Genomic DNA, 18,995 nt, shown 5'->3' with positions numbered 1-18,995 from the left:
TGTTAGTGTCCCTCTGTCAAAGGGGATGTAGCTTGCTAATTACTCAGGGAAGAACGTGCACAGCTATAAGAAAGGAGATAATTTCACGCACTGCTTAAATTCAAGTAGGCTGTAGCACCGTGAAATGTGTGAGTAAAACAATGTCAAATGTTTTGGAGAAGTTTGCTGACATATTTCATGAAAATATGATTTTCACCAGTTTTGTAGAGTTTGCTTCGCATTATTGCTGGATCTTTTTATTACAGTTTGTTGTTTAGTCAGTGAGCATATTCTTACCACATAAGTTAGCTGAGCTCAGTGACAAACCGTTCATGTTGTGCTTGTTGCTGTTGTATAACAATTATATGCAGTCAGAAATTCAGTTTTAAAATAGACTTGCTGGCTCAAAATTTTGAGGTGTTCTGTGTGACAGGTTTATGGGGAAAATATGGGATAATTATATTTATTGAATCTGCATTATGGTGTTGTGTTGTCAGCACTAAAACTAGCACTTGATTTGAGATAGTAGAGTCATAGTCCAGTATGTGATCTAGGAGCAAAAAGGCAGCAGTTGAATTTTGAATTCTCTTTCTCCATACGCACACATTTCCATTAAAAATGAAATGTAATATTCTTTGAGCATGTGTGCATATATCTATAGTAAGGAGTCTGAAATTGTCTGGGAAGAATTGTTTTGTCTAATGTTTGTGTATTACTCACAATGTTTGTGTGTAACAATTTCTTCAGCTTGTTTCCAGGTTATGGCTGTAGTTATAATTCAGATCCAGCAGATGTGTAGGTGCTATGAATTTTTTTTTTTATGCACCTAGCTAAATAAGCATATATTACGTTTTTACATCTTTTCATCCTAATCTGTTACAATATGGATTTTAGGGTATTTTTAAAATACTTGTAGGTATTTTAAAATACTTGTGAAAACTTGTAGGAAAGTGTTTACTTTTTGATGATATTTACTGATAAGGAAAGAGCATCTTGAAGGACCATTAGCAGTTGTCATTATTGTTCATTTTGCAAATGCCTCTTTGGATAGGAGAGGAGGGAGGGCAGCCCTTGATTTCTGAGGGACAAACTTCAGAAATCTCTGCAGCCAAAAGGTGATGCAAATGGGGTTCCTGGGACCTGGCTTGTCACAGGATCTGTGTGCAAAGCTATAACCTGCCAGAGCACTGCTAGGAAACTTCACCCACAGGACTTGAACCTGACCCCTTGTCCCTTAGGATTCCAAAAAAGATATTTGTCACCCATTTCCCTCTGATTGAGAAGGATTTCCTGGAAAGAGGTAGGACACCTCTCCTCCACTTGTCTTTAGCCCAAAGAAGAGTGCATGACCCCGTAGAATAAAAAATTTGGAGAATGTGTCCTTAAGCAGCTTGTAAAATAAAAATAGTTACTGGCAACAGGTACCTTTTGGCGATGGAATTCCATTTTGAAGGTGATAGTTGTGGAAATATGAGCAACCTGCTGGACTAAAATGATGTCTGTTTTCTAATCACCTACATTTCCATAAGTAACAGTCAAAATTAGCAAAACCCAGTCCTCTTGGGCTCTGCCTGTGAGAGGAGAAAAAAACTGCAAACTGAGGAAAACAGCAAAACTGCTTTGCATGGTTTTGCTGCTTGTGTTTTTGATGGAGGAAAGCAGTGAAAGATTCACCTTTTTATCCTTACTCATAACAGTGGACCAGTTCTGTACAAAAAAATTAGTACAAAATGCAAGGTTTGAATCATAACCTTCCTGAAAATTACCACTGAGGCTTCAGTGAGAGTAAGATTTGGCAACGGATCCATATAGTTTCTTTGTGATTTTGGGGGGGATTGTCTTGGGGTTTTTTTGTTTTTCGTTTTTCCAAATAGGATATTTGGCTCAAAAGCTGAGATTAACAATAACTCAGGATCTTCCTGGTGCCAGTGTGCTGACAGCCAGCTCTGGCTGCAGTGACATCATTTCCCTGCAGCTGCTTTTTACACTTCAGTTGTTTTTTAGCTGTAGACAAATTTTCCATATGAGCTGTACAGAAGTTTTAATAGATAAATAGGGAGCTAAGTTGCTAACTTTACTATGCATATGGTCTGGCTTTAGTGACCTTAAAGAATGAGGTAGACAAAAAGAGGATTTTTTACACTTTCAGGAATGTTAACCTGCAAGGCAACTTTGTTTAAAAGTGATCTTTTTCAATGTTACTTCACAAACAACACCAAATCCAGCCGCTGGTTTTGTTGTTGTGTTTGTTTGTTTGTTTTGGTACTTTGCATCAAAAAATCCCACTCTAAGCCTGTTGAATTTGTCAGTGTTTAGTGGTTTTAATTATGTTGTGTGACTTGCCCTTTCACCCATATCTCACAGTGTGAGAAGGAGAATAATACTTGCATATCTCAGGATGGTAATTCAGAATGACTGGTTTAAAAAGAAGCCAGAGGTGTTAATGAGCTTGGATTTTATATTTGTTTTCAAGATGTCCATTTAGAAACAATACAGAAAGAGAAATATGTACTAATCTATGTCACGTTGCGTAGGCATCTCCAAATTGCATAACGTTTTATGCTCAAGGCCATGTGAATAAATTGGATATCATTTTCTTGAATAATGACTTCTCATTGCATCACTCCTCTGCCAAGTAATGTAGCTTGGCAAGGTAGGAGATGACCTGCTGGAATTCAAATTTTGCATTGCTTTGTGCTGCCTAATTAAGAGATGGACAGGGATAGGTTTGATGCTTTTGGAACAATATCCCTTCAAGTCTGATAGCAAAAAGAAGATTTGTTACAGCTTGTGGTTATCCTTCTGCAGAGCTGGGATTGGCTTCATGGGCTGGTTTGTCTTTGAGCACCTTCTCATCCATCTCCAACACTACAGAGAGATGTCACCAGGAATTCTTTGCTTCTGCTGCAATTTACTTTCTTTCTCTGCCTTGGAAAAAGGAATATAACATAAAAAAATTTTTATTGGAGTAGTTTTAAGCCCCAGTAAATCCCATTAAGGATGGGATCCATAAGGACCCATGGGTCCCATAAAGACACAGTCCTTATGTTTTTATTTATTTATATTTAAAAGGATTAGCATCTTTGCAAAGAGCTCATGTTAAAACTGAATTGCTGCTGTGCTGTGTGACTTTACCTGTATTGCTTTACTTGATTTCTGGATCAAGCTTATTGTATAGAAGAAGTATGACACAATCCCCTGAATCCTTTGAACCTGCCTGCCCAAAAGCCAATGTGGCACTGCAGGAACTGTGGCTGGTCTGTGTCCTCTGTGGGAGCAGCAGCACACGAGGCTCAGGGCCAGCACCGGCCCACAGAATTGCAAATCAGTTCCACTGAAAATATTACCAGTTCTTGCAGGATTGAAAACATTTCTGGTGGGCAGCTGACACCCAGCCCTCTGCATGTCTCACTAAGCAGATGGAAGGTGGAAAACGAAGGGTGAACATTTCTTCCCTCTGGCCCTCCAAGTTACTTGTTGGCATTTCTCGGTGCGTGGATGTGACACTTGCTGTCATGTTTCTGATGTGATGCACCAGGTCACGGGTTGATGGAACCTAAACTGGATGTGCTCTGGGTCCCTGTCCCTGCTGCTGGATGCAAATGCTCCCAGGGATGAGGTTGCTGCACATCCCCTTCGTCCTGAGTGTTGTCACACCAAATACATAGCATGACAGAAATCTGCTGGACTTCTCATACCTCTTCCTCCTTGTTTGTCTGCCTTTGGGGTTTGAAGAATGTAACTTTCCTTTGGCACAGATGGGAGATGCTTGATACTACTGCCAAGAACAGCCTCCAGGGCTGCAGTGAGAGCCTGCAGTGGTACAGATATCTTTGGAGAGCTGCATAAATGCTTTGCAGGTAGGAAGGAAAAAGCAGGTCTTCTCACCAGCAGATGATGTAGCAGGTCCATTTAATCCCCTTTTAGCTTGTTTCTGGAGAAAAAGAAAACAGTTCCCTTGCTCCAGGGAATCTGGAGAACGTGGTCCTGCCTTGGGGATCTAAATGTTGAGGTCTCTGCTTTCTGGATAAAAATCTCTACTTGTGCCTATACTGCCAGCCCTTGCTAATATGGCAATTCATCCCAAAATATACACGTGTATTTTATATATATTGTATCTAAAACATATATATGGAAGCATAGGCCACAAACTAATTTTTAATGTTTGTCCTTAAACCATTTTAATAGTCTGTCTCCATATAACAATGCTTATAGTGTGCTAAATATTCAAAAATTTGTTTGCCACTAAAGCCCTCACTTCTGATTCCCCCTGCTCAATTGCCTGGGTTTGTGTTTTCATTGTAGATGTTAATTCATCTTTTGGTGCCAGAATTTCATCGTGGCCTTTCTTTCATGTCCTAAGCAAGGTGAAACCTTTTCAAAGCCTAGAGCCTTATCTGTGTACTGGATTCCCTCTCTTTATTATTCCAACATCTTTGCCCACCTCATGGCAGTACTGTGGGCTGATCACTGCTGATACCAGAGTGGGTGTGGTTGTCTTCTGCTCAGTGCCGTCCCATTGCTGCACTTTGTGCTCATCTTTTCCTGTTCCCACTTTTTCTGAGTGGACAAGAGTGCAGGCAGCCAGCCTTGCCTCTCTCCTTCACCCTCATGTCATTACTCATTCAGTCTTTAAATATGCTACCACAATAATCTCTGCATCAGAAACCCTGTATTTCTTCATTTTTGAAATGCCAAGCATTTCTTCCATTTGATGTTAATGACTACTGGACATATATATAAAAAAAAAATGCCTCCTCCCATTCTTTTTCCAGTGTGTTTATTCCAGAGAGTGACTTTTGGAAGCTCTGCCTGACAGGGAAGGCTCAGCAGCTGGCAGTAGTGCTCTTGGTGTAATAATTACCATAAGACTTCGTTGTGTGGAGGACTTATCTCACAGTTCTGAAGAACAGAACAATGGGATGGCAAGATAAATGTGTGGTAGTGCCTGCCCCAGAAAATGTGTGTTTGTGGACCTGCTTATCTGATTGAAAGTTAATTTAATCTCACCTGACAATGGTGGATAGTAGTGTGTGCTGGTGTGTTAGGTAAGCCTGGTGTGTATTTGCAATCAAGAACTTAGACAAGTGATTTGCCAGACTGAGTCTTGGTGAGCTGCAGATAAAACATTTAAACTAAAGTTACTTACTCTTGGTGACATACCTTAAGTCATCAGCAAATTCTTCATAAAGAAGAACTTGCATTTAACTAGAGAACCACTGAAGTCTGTCTTGCCTCTTCAGCCTTCATGTAAGTAAAAGTATCTCTCAAGCCTTAAATCTTTTGCTTGCTCATTGTGTTGAAAGCTATTTTAAAACAAGCACTGGTGCTTGAGGTCTGCATCAGTAATAGAGGTAAAATGTAAACTCTTGCTTAACACCCAGGGTATTAGACATTAAAAATGCATGGAATTCGAGGGGGCAGCATACTCCTGTGTGCAAGTATCTGATGGTTGACTGCTAGTGCAAAACCCTGCTCTCACCCTTCGTCCCAAATGCCCTTTTCCTGTGCATGCAAACACGTGTGATGCTTGGCTATGGAGAGAAATGGTTGTTGCTGATGAAGGTGTCTGATCTTTCCATCTTGTTTCTTCAGCTGTGGTCACTGTGGCACAAAAATGCAGCTCCCAAAGTTGTGAGACAAACTGTGCTTGCTGCTGGGGGTGAGAGGATTTCTTGGGAAAATGATGTGAGCAGAGTGGCAAAATAGGTGAGAAACTGCTGCTCATCACAGAGCTATTGCCTTGCAAGTTCACTGTAGTTACCTGGAAGTTTGAAATAACTCATTTGCCACAGAGGAAATCAGGATATACTCAGACAAAATGATGCAGATAACTGGAGGTCCAAGCTCTGATTGCTCCTTGGAAATTCTTGCTGGTTTATATCCTGGTTGGTGGTCTTGAGGATTTGCTGTCTTCCTGCTGGCAGGGGAACATCCACAAAATTAAGAACTTGCTAAGTTCGGTCTGTTACAGCTTCAAAGCACTCTTTTTTTTTATGGTCTAGACATATTATCTGCTGGCTGAGTTACCAGACCTTGGGAAAATGGTGGTTCACCACGTGTCAGTGGCTGTTTTGGACCTGCAGAAGATGAGTTAATCTTGTGCAGATGAAGATTTGTAGGTGCCCATAGTTGTGGGTATTAAGAGCATTGATGAGGCTCCACAGCCCCCAGCTAACAAAACTTGTTACCAAGTCCTTTGTCAGGCAACATGAATTTAATAACCACCTTACTCCTGGAGCCAAGGCTGTAAGAAGAGGGTGAGTGCTGGTCACTGCAGTTGTGTTTGCTGAAGCCACGGCTTAATTTAGCAGAAAATAATGCCCAGAGCCACACACAGTGCTGGCAAATGTGGGGGCTGGGGGGAGATCCAGGGGGACCTCTGCTGACACCTTTGATAGGCGTTAAATTTTAAATGTGAAAACTTAGATCTGCTTAAAGTAATCGTTGGGTATTAGGTATACTCACAAATATTTCAGTTCTTCAGCTGGGTTGGCAGCATTATTCTCCAAGATGCTGAACCTGTGTAGTGAATGAATTCAAAGTGACAAGCTGGAGGCATTCCTGCCATTCAAGAGAGGCTTAAGGAATTTCTTATTGGCTAAATTACAAATATGTAGCATTTTGCCCAGCACTGCATGGCAATTTCAACCTGCCTGACCGTGACAAGATTAGTACTTTTCTTCCCCCTCCCCAGCAGTAATTTTTTTTTTTTAAATTAGATTAAGAAGTACCAGGCAGAGATGCAAAAGCTTGAAAGAGTGAAAACCAGCCTTACCTTGAATGATTCTGTCTGTCATTGGATTGGTTCCTTAATTAGCCCCATGTCCTTTAACCTCTTGAGAAATAAGTAAGGGATAAATTTGGGGATAAAGACAAAGACGCCTGGAGATTTACCACACACCGCTAGGTAATTCATCAAGGAATGTTGGTAATTAGCCCTGCCTCTTTCCTTTCTGGCTCATTTAATAAAACTGGTTGATTTAAAATAATGCCTGCTGGTTCATTATCAACTACTTTAAGAGCCAAGTTATGAACTTGAAACAAAACCCAGTATTGTGTTGTCTGCAAAGGACCTGGCAAGTGTGTTTTGTTTTGTTTTGTTTTTTATAAAAAAAAAATTGCTCTGTCTGGTCATCAGTCTCCCCAGCTTGATAATTAAATATTACTTTGTTTGGATTAGCATTTGGCTTTTTGGGTGTATTTATTCCTGGTGTCTACTGCTGAGAGGCAGAGAAGAGGGGAAAAAATCCAAGATCTTGAAAAGGTACATGTCAGATTGTGTTAAGAAAGCATGGCCTGATGGAATTCAGCTGAATAAGGACTTTACAATAGTAGTAGTTGTCCAGTTGAGGAAATGGGCAACTGTTTTAACCCTTTATCTCTCAGAATTGAGTTCCAGCTAAGTTCCTTGTTCTTTGAGCAAAACGATCCATTTTATTAACCCATGTCTTTAGTGCTTGTAGTGGAAATTTTCCCCGAGCTGAGGACAGAACTCATCTAGTTTGTATTTGCTTGGGAAGCCGTGCACCAGTCTCTCTTTTTCTTTGTAGATGGGAATAGCATTACTTGGAAGTTAAATGGGAGGATCAGGCTGACACTGGATCAGCACTGTTGCCTCTGCAGTGTCTGGGAGAGTATCTCAGTGCCCACTTGGAGTTTGCTACAGCAACAGTGGATCTGGTTGGGTCTGGGCTGGTTACAGCCATGGGATCTGGTTGGGTCAGTCTGCCTGAATTAAAAAATGAACTTACTGTAAATCTTCCTTTAATAATTAATGTCAGTCTTAGGTTGCAACACCTTTGAAACTGTTGTGGGCTAGAGGAAAAGCTGGCAGTGCTGGCCTTCTGCTGATGGAATCCTCTGTGAGACTTTCTGAACGTGGAACTGCTCAGTATCATTTGGAGCAGAATTGGATGTAATGTTTCAGTGCAGATAAGAAAGAACATCCTCCTGCTCATCTTCCATGCATCTCTTTCCCATCCCCTGGGGTAGTGCTTTTTCTTGGAATCTTGTGTTCCATAAGTGCTTTTGTGACCCAGCAAAACTAGCTGTCTGCTTTTATATGCTTGGCAGATTAATAAATAAAAAAAGAAATTAAATGTGATGGCCTCTGTAGAACTATAACTCTGCCAGTGATTCTTTTGTCACCAATGGTAAAAATAACTTATTCCTGCAAGCAATTGCAGAGAGGCCTCTGGGGTGTTGGGGTAACAGCTCAACCCTGCAGGTTGGCACTGGAAGTTCTGCCACTGGATGCCAGTTACCTACTTATTTATTATTTTGAGACCTGTTAATAAACTCTGATAGTTTAAATTGATTTTAAACTATGTTTGCTTTTTTCAGCTTGTAACGATGTGGAACAGAAAATAGAGTTATTTTTTAACCAAAATAACCCCCAACAAACAAAACTCTAATACCAGTTTTTGTAAAGTTAGAATGTCCATGCCAAATGAATAGTTTGGGTTTCACATATCATACTGTTATAACATACTGGAACAATATTTATTATGGACCTCTGTGGCTTTGTGTCCTAGACTTACTGAATATCAGTAGTTGAAGTTTCAGTCAGTTGTTTGAAATTTGTTGTGTAAGTTATATAGTGCAAACAGATTGTTTTTGAGTTGATTCCCAGCAGCAGGCACTTCCACAGCAGTGTTACAGTAATTAAAACAGTAATTCATAGTGCTGCACTTCCATAATTTCTCAGCAGATGGCATTACATTTTCCAAGACTGTGTATTCCTTGGGAAAGCGCTCAGTTGTCAGGGAATGCATCATTCTAAACTATTCCCTTCAATAATGAGGGCTAATACTCGGCTGTTAAGCCTGTTTTGACACATTATATTAATCATGTTGTTTGGTTGTGTTGTTGTATTTTATTTTCCCAGATGTGCCTTTAAGCCATTAACCAGGTAAAAAGCTGTATGTGATAGTTGTTGCATTCAAAAACTAAGGCAGGCTGCCTGCTTTTAAGTAAAACTGCTACTGGTGTCCAGCAGAAGTGATAAACTTTTTCAGCAGGTGAGAATAGAGCATTAAAAAAGGTTAAAAGACAATGTTTTTCTATTGAACATTCCCAGTCCTCAAAGCTACGTAAGACACAACTGTTCTCTGTTCAATTCTGCCCCCCTTCCTGCTTTGTGCTGCAAATCCTGGATTTTGTACAAAATGTCAGCTAGTGGAAGAAAAATCATTTGGAGCAGAATTTGATGCCATTGTGGAAACAGTAACAAATATCAGTGTTTCTAAATAAATGTGGCTTGCAGAGCACAGAAGGCATCAGCTGTTTTTGGGCACCCCTCCTCTTGCATCCCTGGCTTCTGACAATGTTTTTGTCCCTGACCTGGCTGGAATCCATGTCCTGTCCCGCAGTGGACACCCTGACATCAGCAGGAGCGTGTCTTTCGTGTCTAAAGAAACCAAAGTTTCAAAGAGCTGGTTTTCTTTCTTGGAACAATGTGCTCCTTGTATCTGTCTGCGTGTCCATCCTCTCCTTCTGAGTGCAAAGAGGGGCAGATCTGCTCACCAGGGAGCATCCCAGGCCACGCCTGTGCCATGGATCCGGAATATCTGGCAGCGCTGTCAGCTTGGGGCACCAGCAGCAGCCAGGCACCTGGAGTTATCCTGACCTACAACCCAAACCACTCCTTTAATCTCAGAGGAAGCTTGGAAGTTAAGCAAGGTGAATCAAAGCTTGTATTTCAGGCTGCCTTCCTAAAAGTTGCCCAGAAGTTCCTGGTTGAAACCAAAACTAAATTTTATTGGTGGACATAATGGTTGGCTGTGAATTAAATCTTTCTGTTCTGGCAGAGGAAAATAACAGTTCTCTTCTTGGAAATTAGTCCCTTCTTTGAAGATACTTGAAGGCTGAGGTGTAGCAAACAGCCTGTCTGCCTCTCTCAGGTCTTCATAAAGCTTGTGCCAAGGACTTGCAGGCAACACACTAAACTTTAAGACTGCTTCTAACTTCCTCAGGCTGTGACTTGTCTGCTTGTGATTTTTTTTCTGGAGGTGTGTGGATTTCTTTTTTTTTTTGGTGGATTTGGGCAGCTCTGGGAGCAGTATTGTCAGAAAAAACTTATTCCAGTTTACCAATATCAGTGATCCAGAGTGCCTTTGCCCTTAACCAGCATCTCTGTCCTGATAGCACCCAAGTCATAAAACTTGGTTTTGTAAAGTTAGAATGTCCTGCTGTTAGTTCTGCTACAGCCTCATGTGAAGTCGAGCTGTTCCATTGAGCAATATTAACATTTCAGAAACAGCTTAAAAATTAATTATAATAGTGCTTTAAAGTTAATTTTTGTCTTGTTAAACTGAAAATTCTGAGAAGTGAAACTTCTGTTTAAAAAATCATGGCAATCATTTATATTATCAAAAATTACTGATGGAAAACTTGTCCATTGAGCTGTCTGAAAGCATTTTTTCTGTAGTATTAATTTGTCTATTACACAATTCTGCTTCCTGACTGCCATCAAAACCATACTTTGCTGAAATACCTGTGTCTCAAAGAAACAGTTTGTTTAGGGAGAAAATAAAACGACCTTGAATGAGTCAGCACTTGTGTGTAGCAATCGTAAGCCTTCCGTGCTCTTTGCTTTCCAAAAGGAAATGAATTCTGGACCGCAGGCACCATTCATTGCAGGGCACTTAATGGGCTCCATTCACATGAAAGTTCATATATTCCTTAAGGCTTCTGCCCTCTATGGTTTGCTGTGTAAAAGGAAGAATACTATTTAATCATGCTACTTTGGCTTTTCAAAAGAGTTTATCCTTTTCGTGCACTGGCTTTTTGAGGGAAGGAGTGATTCCTTCTGCTCTGGAGTGCTGCTTATGCAGTTAGTGGTCGTTCTGTGCAAAGTGCCACTTCCTCTGTAGGTCATTGTTCCAAATTGCCTTTTGCCTTTCCCTGCACTGTTTGATCTGAGACGTGAGGAGAAAGCTTCCAGCCAGGGATTCTGCAGGATTATCCTTAGAAAACCCTTCTCTCTGAACTTGCACCTTCCCCAAAGAAATGTATTAATTCCATTTATCTGCTTTGGTTAAAGGCTTCAAGGACTGAGTTGGGTCTCAGTGGCTCTGCATGATCTGAGCACAGTCTGGGTGTTCCTCCTTGGATGCAGAGTGAGGAATGTGCTGATTGCTGCTGGAGCCAGGGAACAATGACAGATACCTGTTAGAGGAACAGAGTTCAACTTCCTGTTTTCTTCTCTGATAGCTGCAATTCCAGAAGACATGCCCAGATAGCTATTGTTGCCAGCTGTACACAGTCAATGGGCAACTTGATGGGGTAAATCAGGAGCAGGTTTGGCTGATATTCAGTCATGAAATCCTGGAATAATTTGGGTTGGAAAGAACCTTAAGCATCATCTAGTCCAGCCCCTCTGCCATAGAAAGGTGACTTTTTAAACATCACTTTAGTGGTTTTGATTGCTTGGGTTGGTGTAATCCTGCATATATCTGTACCTGTGTCACAGGGAATGGCTGTGGCAAGGCAAGAACAAGCAGTTTGACATCAGCCCTGGCACCTTTTGGGGCTGACTCTGCCTTTAATGTGGAGCAGCAGCACGATTTTGAATTCCCAATTGCCTCCACATATTACATATTAGCTTATTTTTGCTCAGTGCTGTTGATGAGTATTAATTAGATTCTTGTCAGAGGAAATTAAATCACGAGACCCCATGTTATCCAGCCACTCCTGGGAGTTCAGTCTGAGAGCAGACTAGAGCTGGTCTGACACCAGTGTCTTGAAACACAGCATAGTGTCCTGAACCATTCACCTGTGGGTGCCACATCTCAGACCACGTTGTTGGCTATTATGGATGTACTGGCATCTCCTTGGCTCCAGCAGATGTTAAAATATCCTAAACTTTCACTTTTCACTTGTTCAAACTTCAGTTAAAATAAACTCTGCAGTGTGAGCTTATTTGTATTTTTAAAGCAAATTAAAAACAATTTGTTCCATCCTGTAGTGTTATGCTAAAATGGGCTTATATTTGAGGTTTAAAAAAGGGCAAGAGAGGTGGGGAAGTCTGATTTAAGATCTAGTTAATCTCCATCTAGTCTCTAATTACATCCCTAGCATCTGGTTGCCTTGAATTCTGTTATGTTCCCGTACAGTTTCTTGAGTAGCTACAACCTTGTGTGTGTTGTCAATTAGTGATGCGAGGTATGTTGTGAAGTACATGTCATGATGTTTGTATTTTTCAGTGTTAAAAGGAGATGCACTTTTTTTGCATAAATACAATTTTAGTGAAAGATACTTTGCCTGTTTCCCCTTGTGAACATCAAGCTGTTCTTGCAATAGCACTTCAAGGGTTACGTTAGTGAGGGTCAAGTGCGGTTTAAAATAGGATTCTTCTGAGACCAAGCCTCCAGGCCCTGAATTTCTTTCTCAAAAGACATTTTGATCTTCTGACAAACTATTGCTTCTGAATTTCTTGGTGCTTCATATTTGCAGCTAACCTTTGGAGAACTGGAATGATAACACACACTCCTCTTTGTGTTTTGTGAATGTGCCTCCCCTGGTGAGTCGATGGCTTGTGCTTTTTGAAGTTCAGATGAAAATCATTAAAAAGAGTTTTCTGTAAGATGTTTGGAAAGATGGAATTTTTCTGATGTCATGTAATAAAATATGTTTCCAGTCTTGCAGAAAGAGCCCTAACCCTTACCTTGACAGGACTTCACAGAGGGGAGAATCAAGAGCTTGTAGTCCCTTACAAGCTGGAGGCTTTATATTTGCTCACATGCTGCAAATGCTGCTCTGACAGGTTTGTGCATATGTTGGAAAAACACCATGGCAGAATTTCAGACATCTCTTTATATAACCTGTTTTTCAGTCCTAAAATTTTTGTGATAAGGAACACTCTTGTGCAACATCTGTTGAAGTAATGAACCTGAGTGCAGTTCTTTATTACAACTGCAGTATAAACTGGGCTCCTGACAGCTGACTGGGGTTTTGTCCAAGATTTCATTCCTTCATTTGATGGTCCTGCCAGCGCCTCATCCTTTGGCTACATTGAGTGCCGTTTATATGGACAGCAGCTTCTCATTTCACAGGGTAAATAATTATTTGCCTGCCATATGTGAAATAACACGAGGAGGAGGAGGATTTTCAACAGCTCATCTCGGGAAGACGTGGAGGGGCAGGTGTGGGGAAGGTTAAAAAAATCAGCCAAGGGGATGTATCTTGTTTTTGTAGGTATAAAATAGATTGTGATGTCATGGCTTCATGCGTGTAAAGCTTGAGATCTTAAAGGGCTGAATTGTTGGCATCCTTGTTTAATAAATGAGCCCATGTTACTCTTGGGTTTTTTTGGGAGCCAGACGATAGCTACTGTCTGACTGTTGTGGGAATAAGATCATGAGTGCAGAGGCCAGGTCATGCAGCCTAATGCCTATTTGTCCTAAATATGTATTTCTGTTACAGAATTATTATGGTGGCATGCCTTTAGCTAAGAGATAACTATAACAGTAAATTCCATTGTGGTTTCTGGGTTTAAAATTAAGAGTGAAATCAGCATACTTAATTTCTCACTCTTGTTACTTTTAATGTCTTGTGGCCGCTGTGATGTCTGCTCTGGCATCTACTTTGTGAGTGATATGTCAGGAAAGAAAAGATATGAAGTTGCTTAATGGAAGTGTTGGATTTAAGCACTCCAATCTCAAGGAAGAGCCACCATCATTCAAAAGCAACCCTGACAGTGTTGCTTTCAGTTTGAATGCTCTGTGGGGCGTCAGTTTGGCCCCCTGGGTTAATTCTCCTCCAGAGCAGTGTCATGCTACTCCACACAAGGGGTGACCCACCTTTGTGGCTTGCTAAAGTCCTCAAAAAAATCCCTGTTTTTGGTATTTAGCAGAATACTTCAGATCAAAGCCAGCTGGGTTTGCATGAAGGTGACTTGGATTATCTTACCTTAGCAAACATGATGATCAAGCACTCTGAGGGACTGAAACTCTTTTATTATAACTCAGTAGGTTTTAATACAGTAATAAATAACAGCACAGCTCGTTGAGCAGAAGGATAAAAATCAAGGAGTTCAGTGGTAAGCCAGCTTGCATTTCCTTCATGTAAGTGAAGTCAGTGATTTATTATTATTTTAGGCTGTGTCTAATGATCATATTAGTGGTGTGAATAAAATGAATGTATCCGGAGTGCTTTATTCTTCTGCTTATTTGAGCCTTCCATATTGGGGCTGACATGAGACATCATCAGCTGTAGGCAAAGTGGTATAGAGCCCAGCTAAGTCCTTCTGATTCTTTATTAGCTGTAACATGTAGAAGCTCAGGGCATGTTACAGTATAAAACTGGTTTGAATTAACACCATCTTCATTCTCTTGCTTTTTCTGCTGTCTCTGTGTGTTTGCTGTAAAGTAGATTCCTTCCAAACAGGTATGTTCCAGGAGCAGTGGCCTTTGTGCTTTCAGCCAGTGTGTTGCCAAGTGCTTTGTTAAAATAAATGGTCCTTTCAGAATTATTTTCAGTCATATTTTGGGATGCTTCTTTGCATGTTTTGGTAGGAAGACTTTCCAGTTGATGTCGAAAGCTGTTCCAGCAAGCACTGTTTGGGTTTTGGTGTGTTTGTATTTTCACACTGGGGTCATGATTGGTGGCATGCTCTTGGTATGTGCTGTGTAAGCGACCTTGAGAGCAACCCAACATGTCCTGTGGAATTATGTGAACAATGAATGGAGCAGTCTTTCACTTGATCTTTTCCAGACAAGTAGGTCAGAAGTGTGGATGTCTTTGGACAAGTAAGCGACAAGATGTGGAGGTTGGGCTTGATGACCTTTAAAGGTCCCTCCAACCCGAACTATTCTGTGACGTCCTGCTGATGTACAGTGTGCCCCCAAAAAGAGGAGATCTTTCTCTGTGATAACCCAAGAGTTGCATTTGAGTTTACAAATGGCTTTTATTTAAAAAAGAGAAGGATACAACTGTTTCTGTGTGTGGCATTTGGGTGTTTGATAGATTTTGATCTGGTGCCATCTTTACGTCTCTTGTGTTTCAGTACTGAATGTTGAAGTTTTGTAAATAAATACTTCAGTAGCCCACAGGCAATATTCTGAACACCAATTCATTCTCGCAGGCTAATGCTGTGGATATGAAAGACTTGTAAATCAAACTCTCTTCTTGCTTAGCCCCAAAATGCCAACAATTACACTCCTCAACAGTGGAAGTTATCTTGGCACAGGTGTGTGTCCATGTGCTATATATTTGAGCAGCCCTTCACAAACCTTATAGTGACAAATGAGACCAGGTTTGAGGGTATCAGGTTTTAAGATCTATGAAAGCAACAGGTTGGGTGCTTTTCCCACTCTTACACTTTTTATTCATGATTTGGGCAAAATAGCCAATTCTAAGTTAATTTTCACCTTTGTATTGCATGGCACATTAAGAGAAGATCATGCAAGGGCAAAGTAGATTTACTGCATTAAAATTTTGAAGCTACTTGAATTTTATTTCTTAAAGCCTGGACAAGCAAACAACCTGTGCCATTCTGCACATGGGTAACTCTGCATCTTTAGGAAGTTGATAATAAGGAGTTTTATTTAAAAGTCAGCATGTTCTGTCTCTCCTGCTGTTTTAAGGTTAGGTCTGGTTACTTTTTATGCAGCATCTTTTATACAGCTGGTTTCAATTTTCGCCATTATTCATTTTGTACAAAAGATGCCATTATTTTTACCCAGCCCCATTTGTGTTCTTCACATTTGACAAATGAGTGATGGATGAGCAACCTGAGCAAAACCAGGTGTGGAGAAGGCTGCCTCTTCTCCCTTGTGGAAGCTGCATACTCAGGGCTTCTCAGGAGCTGAGGGAAAACTCATTATCCTCCTTTTTTATAGCAGAGTGCATGCTTTCTTGGGTTTGGGCTTGAGAAATACACCCAAAATCTCCAAATCCTATGCACATGTGAAGGTTGAGATGATTTAAGCAGCACTCTGACCTGGCCTTCCGGGCAGAGGATGGGCGTTCTACACCTCTTCCCTGCCATGGAAAATGCAGTGAAGTCATTAAAACACCCATTTTTGCAGCTGTCTTACAGGCACTGGAGACCTGGGAGCTCCCATGCTCTGTCCCTCAGGTCTAGCAGGGGTTACTGTGGGCTGGAGCAGTGCCAGGGTCAGTCACCCCTGGGAAATGTCACTGACCTGTCCAGGCTGCCAGGACGTGACTGCCACTCAGCTGGCCTGGCCAACGCCGTGCTTGGCAGCCCCTGAAGGAAGATAAGGTTGGACAAATTCTTTTACTCCTCTAACGTGACTCTTTCAAGCCAGTAGTGATCTGTGTTAGAGTGCTCTGGTAAATCTTGTGTTGGTGCTGCTTGGGCTGTAGCAAGGGTGGGGGATTGTGCTCAGGCTGTGGAAGGCTTTGCAAGGGGAAGCTGGCAGAATAGGTGGCTTCAGACCATCTGCCTGAACTGGTTCTGGGCTTTCAGGCAGCTGAAATATCTGTAGTCCTGTGACTGTGCTCCCTCTTGAATTCACGTCTCCATGCCAAGTCTTGCAAGAGATTTTGGAAGCAACTTTATGTCTATCTTTGACAACTCCTGTGAGGAGGAGTCATCAGTGTCCTACTGTGAGTAGTCTCAAACCCTCTAGTGCTGATGCAAGTGCTGCTCAGCTTCCTTCTGAGAGAGAAGGGTGGCAGAAGTGGACCTAAATATGTGGTGCTTGAATTAAGCTTTTCACTGTGGTAGTACCATAACTCAAACTTGTGTGTCAGGTGTAGTTGTGTGGCTGCTGTTGTTGCCTGTGAAGTCAAAATATTTACTCTCTGGAGTACCTGGGGTAGGTAAAATCATTGCAAAATATTTGTGCCTGACATTTTATGGAGTCAGTTGCTTGTCTGTCCTAAAATCTTGCAGTGTTTTTTGGTATCTTCTCAGAAACTGTATAAAATAAAAATTTATGGCGTGTGTGTTGGGAAGTAAACAGCTGAAATGTTGGTTTCCTAACAGAAAAGTAGCAGGACTTCAAAGGACCTAATTCTGACTGAAAGCCACATTTGTAGAATGGCAGCCAGCAGGCCACTAACTTGCAAATTACATCAGTTCCTATCTCCATGAGTACATTTGCCTAAACTCTCTTTAATTTCCTTAGGTACCATTGTCATGTGCTTCTATAGCTAAAGCACAGTTTTTAAATATTAATCTACAAAAATTTTACTCTTGTTTGCTTCGTGTCTTTCCCTTGGATGAAAAGTCACATTATGCAGAGGAATTTTTGGTGATGGACTAAACAATCCCTGGTTGTGTAAATGATGATAATTCTGTACAATGTGCCCTTTCTTTTTCATAACTTCGTGCTTGAAGATGAGTGTTGGATTCACTTACTTAGACTGCAATCATGATGCCAGATCTTAAATAACTTTGGTTATAACTATCTGCTTTGGTTTTCAAGTTCAGAGGGGTTTGGGGTGAATTAGGTAACCAGAGAGTTTTGTTTGCTAACTGATGTTGTTTCCTTGTGTTTGCTGTGTCCTAAGGTGAAATGATGGAATCAGCTCACCATGGTTGTCATTCCCCAGTCAGTACAAGTTACTTTTCATCTTTTTCTTGCTCTTGTGCTTTTTGGTCGGTGTTGTTCTGGCCATTTTTCCTGGGTAATGAGCTAAAGGAAAGGGGTGCAAATGTCCTTTAGAAAATTTGGCATTAAGGGGAGAATGGCAGCTGGAGAAGTTACTGAAAAGATTTATCTATTACTAAATTCACAGTTGACCCTATGGGGAATCACAACCCAATCAACTTAATTTTGATGACATTGTAAAATGAGGTGACTGTTCCATCTTGGAGGACTGGGGAGGTCTCAGCAAGCAAGAGGACTGAACTTCTCATGTGGAGCTACTTCAGGCCACTGACGTCTGTAGGGGGGGAAATGTGATGTTGTTTTTTAATGTTTGAATGCAGCATGTGAGACGATGTCTTTGAGGATGAGTTAAACCATTGTCTGGCTATTTGGATTGCTCCACGTTTCATGGTAGGAGGGTCCTTCCTGGCATTGCAGTCCCATGATCAATAATTAATGAAGTTAATTGAAGGGGTGTTATGGTCTTGAAGATTGTCAGACTTAGTGACCAACCTATGGTGAACATGATTTTACAGATTAACAGAATCTTGAACCTGTACTGCAAAACTTAAGGACGATAAATCACTCTTACTTTGAGTGGCACTAATTGATTATCTTTCTCAGATATCATTCTCCTCATTTTTTTTTCCCTAGCAGCAAAGAACAGACACTTATTTATACAGCTCTCTGTTTTTATTCAAAGTCCTAGAAAATAGCTTGTTCCTGCTGTTGTTGGGTCTTTATACTTGGAAATGATGGGTTGAAGCAGCTTTGAAGCCCAGGACTAGCATGGTTAACAGGCGTGGTTGTGCAGTGGACAGAGCTGAAGCCTGGAGCCCCTGCAGAACACATCAGTGGATGTGGTTTTGTATCGTTTTTCTTTGGGTACCATTAATTGTTAAATGACACAGAATTTTAACCTTTCTTAAAAATCCCATGACATTTATCTGTCTAGGCAACAAAAAGTTCTATTGAACTGAGAAAACTGACCTAAAAGTATTTTACTTGTAATTGTAAACTGTAAGTCCTAAGGCAATTTGCTTGAAACAAATGGTCTTTTTAATTAAAAAAGGGGAAAAAAAAGGGGGGGGAGGGGAGTGGGGTGGGGAGAAGAGTCTTCCTTCCCCTTGGTTCACTGTCCTCTGAACATCTCTGGTATGTCCCTGCTTAAATAAAGCATTGAGTGCTTCAGCTTTACTGTCACAGGAAGCTTAAGGGATGTTTTTGGTGAGAAAAAACTTCTGTGTGGTTTTGGGAACAGGAATATGCTCCTTCCCAGCTCGTGGTGGCCAGAACAGTGGGGCAGCCTGGAGCTGCTGGCATTGTAATGGCCTTTGGTCACTTGTATTGCACCAACAGATGATTTTGGGGCATCTTCAGCTTTGCTTTGGAAGCAGCAGTACTTGGAGATGAGACAAGTAGATGATGTGATCTGAAGTAGTAACTGCA

General features: G+C 41.1%; 1 protein-coding gene across 10 annotated transcripts in view; it reads left to right on the top strand.

Moving 5' to 3' along the window:
* MITF (melanocyte inducing transcription factor) overlaps nt 1-18,995 on the top strand; it is a 97,730-nt gene that overhangs the window by 54,338 nt on the left and 24,397 nt on the right. The window lies entirely within an intron of this gene.

This window comes from Pyrgilauda ruficollis, unplaced genomic scaffold (assembly GCF_017590135.1).
Source record: "Pyrgilauda ruficollis isolate IOZ18807 unplaced genomic scaffold, ASM1759013v1 scaffold10, whole genome shotgun sequence".
NCBI lineage: Eukaryota > Metazoa > Chordata > Aves > Passeriformes > Passeridae > Pyrgilauda > Pyrgilauda ruficollis.
The sequence above is the reverse complement of the archived record's forward strand: the minus strand, read 5'-3'. Positions and strand labels throughout refer to the sequence as shown.